We start from the raw sequence: 6,009 nt of genomic DNA, 5'->3' as shown, positions 1-6,009 counted from the left end.
ATCTGAAACATGTTATGTCTGTGCATGTTTCTGGGCAGAGGCATTTGTCCACAATAAACAGTTTATTGTCATTGAAATATGTTCAGTGACCCAAAGTTCATCAAACGTCAGCTGTCAACAACGCGTCACCAACTGGGAAACTCGGTTAGCAAAATCCAGCCCCAGTTTCCCACCTCTGATTCCCACAGGAAGTGACGTGAATGGTGACGTTTTCACTCGGAAAAAAACGTTTTTCCGATGTCCATGAACGCACGGTAATTCAACGTCCAAGTTCCAACAGGATTCTCCCATCATGCAACACTGTGGGAACACCCACTAGTTGGTTGTTTAAATAATTTCACTCTGCTTCTTTTGAAATGTAAATACCATATTTGGTGTCTGAATTATTCCGTTTTTTTGTCTCGGTTTAAATACAGTAGTTATAATCGAAGGAAAGAAGAAAAAACTTTGTCGATATAACAGCTGATTCCTAACTTTTGAACGGTGAAGTCGCTCCATCGTGCCTCTCTGCACACGGTTTGCAGCAATGCAGATCTGCGAGTTCATTTATAGACATGCAAAGACCTGCAACAGAATCTGCAACATGCTGACTCACACTGAAACCTACCTACACACACACACACACACACACACACACACACACACACACACACACACACACAGTGGCTAGGGGGGGTGACTCCCAGTGTTTTCATGGTTTCCGTCGCTGTCCTGCTGAAGTGCCCTTTAGTGCCCCACCGCAGCAGTCCGCCTCCTCTGTGCTACTACTCATCTCACTTCTCTGTAACTGTCATCTAGCTCCTCCAGACCGACTCATGCCAACATCCTTAATAACAACTATGTGTTTATTAAAGCCTGATAACTTCAATCAGTGTATCTAAGGACGTCTGACGCGTGGGCGCTTCAAAACAATGTTTTATAGATGTCTGTTTTTTGGCGATTAACATTTTTATACTTTTAATTTTTTAACAAAATACAAAACATACAACATTTAGCCAAAATGTTTCATAATTCGGTGCAGGGGACACGTTCCCTTTTTGGTGGAAAAGGGATACGGCTGACATGTTCCTTCATCACCATGCAGTCTGTTTCGACTTAATCCCACACACACACATACACACACACACACACACACACACACACACACACACACACACACACACACACACACACACACACACACACACACACACACACACTCCTACTGACACAAACACTCACTAGAGCACCAAATGTGGATTAATCGGCTGCCGAAAATAGTCCCCAACAAATGCCACCCTTTTCAAATGTTATCACTCTGTTGAATGGAAGTCATCAGCCTCATAGATACGAGTTAGAAGGTTCAGAAGGCCATTATCATCAAGTCACATGGTAACAGTCGCTGTTAGCATGGTCAGAACCAAGTGGAAACTTCAAGGGTCTGAGAAGTGAAGCCAAAGCTGAAGCTCCTTAAAGCTGCATTCTCTCTAACGTCCAGCAGGGGGCGACTCCACTGGCTCCAAAAAAAGTCTGTTCCCATAGTCTGAGAAAATGAGCCTACTTCTCACTTGATTTATTACCTCACTAAACATTTCCCTAACAAGTTTATGGTCTCGATCGCTAGTTTCAAGTCTTCTTCAACACACCATGATGTTCATTTTGTAAATGATGGTCCCATTTATTTTTTAAAACAGACGATAAAGCAGGTGATGCTTTAGGACCTGTCAATCAGGACAGAGGCTTAGCAATGCTAACCATTAAAACACTGTAGACATTAAAATAGACCTCAACTTCTTGACTGATAAAATTCAAAGAGTGCAAATTCAGTAGGTCTTCCCGTTTGTTTGATTAAAACTACAGTGACCAACTGTTTTAGGAAATCACAAGGTTTACATATTTGTGTTTTTAAAGATTTACATCCTCAGTAGGAACCAATGGGGTTTGGAGATGAGAGCCACAAACAGGAAGTCAGGTGACCAGTTGAACTTTTTCATGGGATTCATGTACAGTAAGACAAATTTAGAACAACACTTGCACAAACAACACTTTCCTTTGGTCTGACTGTCGCTGGCTGGCTGAAAAAGGTCTCAACACTGAGGAAGTCTCGTCACCACCCAACAGAAATTAAACTAACAAAAGGAAACTGATAGAAAATAATACATCTTTAAGTCTCTTTGTTTTTTCTACAATGCGTCTAACAGTGGTGAAGTTTACTGACCCCGCACAAAGACACAGCTGCTGCCTGCGGGGGAAGCACAGCTCCAATTCTTAGAAGTCACAACCTCACAAACACACAGGGCGACCAGGGTGCATTGAGGTTAAAGGGCTGCAGTTACAGTAAAAGAAGACTACCTGCTGTTTACCAGAAGTGATGTCACAGGAAGTGACATCACGGCTGTGCATTGGAGGGGGGTGGGGGTCCTGCCTGCATACGATCTCTGAGCTTCCACACAACAGTTTGTTCTCCATGTTGGATCTGAATATCTGTGACCCTTTAACAGCTGGAACGTAACCCAGCACATTTACTTCTGCTATATATTGCACTACATTTATCTGACAGATTTAGTTACTACATTAGTTATGTTACAGATCATTTTATATTAAAGGTCCCATGAAATGGTGCTCTTTGGATGCTTTTATATAGGCCTTAGTGGTCCCCTAATACTGTATCTGAAGTCTCTTTTATATAGACCTTAGTGGTCCCCTAATACTGTATCTGAAGTCTCTTTTATATAGGCCTTAGTGGTCCTCTAATACTGTATCTGAAGTCTCTTTTATATAGACCTTAGTGGTCCCCTAATACTGTATCTGTATTGATACTGTTTCCTGAAATTCAGCCTTGGTGCAGAATTACAGCCACTAGAGCCAGTCCCACAATGAGCTTTCCTTAGGATGTGCCATTTCTGTGTCTGTAGCTGTTGAGGAGGAGAGAGGGGGGGGGGGCAAGATGGAGGGTGGGGGTGTGGTCTTGACCAACTGCCACTTTGCTCGTTTGAAAGCCATGATGTCTCTCTCTCATGGGTGGGCCAAATTCTCTGGGCGGGCAAAGCAGAGAAAGGGGAGGTAACCTTGCTCCTTATGACCTCATAAGGAGAAGATTCCTGATTGGTCCATCTGAGCTTTCATTTTCTCAAAGGCAGAGCAGGATACCCAGGGCTCGGTTTACACCTATCACCATTTCTAGCCACTGGAGGACCATAGGCAGGCTGGGGGAACTCATATTAATGTTAAAAAACCTCATAAAGTGAAATTTTCATGCCATGGGACCTTAAAAGACAAGATTGTAAATTACAACACGTTGCAAAATAAACCTGGGGTTTACAATCTTTTTGGTTTGGGCCTATTTTGGGCCTCATCACATTTTAGATGTCCATGGCCTCTTTCACACATGAACTGCAAACGTGAACTAATAGGCATTACCCAGAGGAGCTGAATGGGACAACGCAAATGTCCGAATCATTTGGATTAGACATCAAACTGATTTTACCCTGCCAGCTCCCGAGAGCAAAGTCTATGCAATGTCTGATGGAGTGTGTGAATAGAGAAACTCATTGTCTGGATTCACAGCGAGCGAGTGGGCATATTGATGATGTTTCTATCGTGTGGCTGGCGCCAAAACGGAAGAAAACAAACATCCAAGAGGGAAGAAGATGTGTGATTTACCCCAAAGAAAATCTCAGTCTAACTCGAGAGAGAACGAGATTCAGGAACTTCTGTCAGGAAGGACTAACGCTGGAATAATCTGACAAATTCAAGGATCTACAACAGACAGGATGATAGATACTTTTATTCATCCCAAACTGGGAAATTACAATGCTACAGCAGCAAAATAGACACATAGCTGACACATAGCCGACTAAGCTGTTTACATGGCTAATGAAAGTGAATTTTCCACTATTCCTGTTTACATGCAACCGTGCAAAATAGGATTTTTTTCAAAGTTTTCCAGCGGTGGCAGACTTGTTGGACCGTGCGAACACAGGTTATATTCTTCACTGTTTCACGTTACTAGATGTAACAATGATAACCCCAACTATGACAGAATATTAACCGTTTATGAGGCCAACAGCATGTGTTTACAACAGCATGGCTAACACCAACAACGGAAGCTAAAGTTACCCACAAGCCATCAGTTGTATCTCAACTTCGGATATGACAGTAGCCCAAAATACACAACATTTACTGTTATTGTTCCCGCTTTCATTCCTTCAACCAGCTTCTTGAAAAGATCGGCGTAGCGCATACCTGTCAAGTATCCCGTTTTGGCCGGGAAAGTCCCGAATTTTACTCTTCTTTCCCGCCGTCCTCCCGTATTAGTATTTTCCCGTAAATCTCCCGTATTTTAAACTGCGTTATTAAAAAATAATAATACTCCAGACCCGAGCGGAGTAAAAAAAAAAAAAAAAAACATTCCCAATCTGAGCTCTGTCACTAGCCTCGCGATAACTGCCACCTGCAGCAGCCTACTACAGGTACTGTAGGTTCAATGTTCAATGTTCAATTTATTTATAAAGCACATATTAATACAACAAAAGTTGACCACAGTGCTGTACAAAAAATAAAATAAAACAATATTCAAGACATTTAAATTCCGGACCTTGCCACTAGTAAACACTACTAAAATCCTATCACATCATTAACACAGCACTCATAGATGATCAAAAGCCAGAGTGAAAAAGTAAGCTTTCAAATGTCGTTTAAACTCTATAAGAGAGGAACATTCCCTAATATAAGGAGGTAAGCTATTCCACAGCCTGGGAGCAACGGCCAGTTGGTGGCAGTTGTCGCGATGTTAGTGTGTGAGGTCAGATGATGAGTGACAACGCGGGAAAAAAAAACAGAGACGGATGAGTGACGCTACGACAGAGACGGTGCGCTGCCAAAACTTCTGAAGGCTTTACTATGTATTCCCCACAGCAATGCAAGTTCAGAAAGGGTGTTTAGCACGGTACAAAAGATTGTCACAGAGAATAGGAAGACGTTAGACAACAGAACTGTCTGCGCTCTACTCTCATGTAAACCACTCTGGCCCAGCCCACTAATACACTCCTTCCAAAACAGTCTTAAAGAATGCAAAGTCTGCAACAAATTTGTACAATAACTCACTAAAGAAAAGTTATGTGAAATGAAAAGAAAAACTGTAAAAGAAAAGCAATATGAAATGAAAAGAATGTGTGGAATGAAAATAAAATGTAAATGTAAAGACAAGCAGTGTTATAAAGTGTAAATGTTTTCAGCATTCTGCATCAAGTGGTGATTTTAGCTTTCTTGTACACCTGTGTTAAAATGTAAGGGATACTGGAGCTTGGTTGGGGTGGTGGGACTGCTCGAGGTGGGCACTGGAAAATGTCCCTTATTTTCAAATCCAAAACTTGACAGGTATGGCGTAGCGATGTTTGTTTATATCCAAAAACCTGTTGATATCCAAGTCTTTGATAATGTTTTAAAAGTAGCTGGGTTTCTCCTTGCAGCCTGCAGCCTTGCAAACTGTCGGCTGGTTGGTTTGTGTAAAGCAACCATAGCAACGCACAGAGATGACCATAAGCCGTAAACTGATCGAGACGCATATTCTGAATGCTCTGTATATACTGTAGGTCGCTGTAAATATGTCCAAAGAATGCTTCTAAAACCCAAATATTACAGGAATATCCCACGTCTTAATTGGAAAATGCAATATTCGGAAAAAGGCCTTATTCGGTATATCCAACCGGAATATGCCGTTTACATGACCTGTATCACATTCGGAATATTGTCAGATTTGGAATAATAGTGGAATATTGGTGTGGATGTAAACATAGTCTATGATTGGCTGTGCCTGAACCTTCTTCAGCTAAGCACAAATGCAGCAGAAAATTTGTCTTGGCTGCAAGAAGGATGGCTAAAGAGTCAACTAATCTCCATTCTCCGTCTCAGAAAACCATGAACTCAGACTCCGAGCACAACTTAAATCGCGACGTCAAATCAATAACAAAGTGCATCTTATCCGCAAAAAAACATTTACAACAATTAGAAAATGAAGTTCATTGTGCT

Source organism: Perca fluviatilis, chromosome 23 (genome assembly GCF_010015445.1).
Source record: "Perca fluviatilis chromosome 23, GENO_Pfluv_1.0, whole genome shotgun sequence".
In the NCBI taxonomy this organism is placed as follows: domain Eukaryota; kingdom Metazoa; phylum Chordata; class Actinopteri; order Perciformes; family Percidae; genus Perca; species Perca fluviatilis.
Note: the sequence above shows the minus strand (reverse complement) of the source record.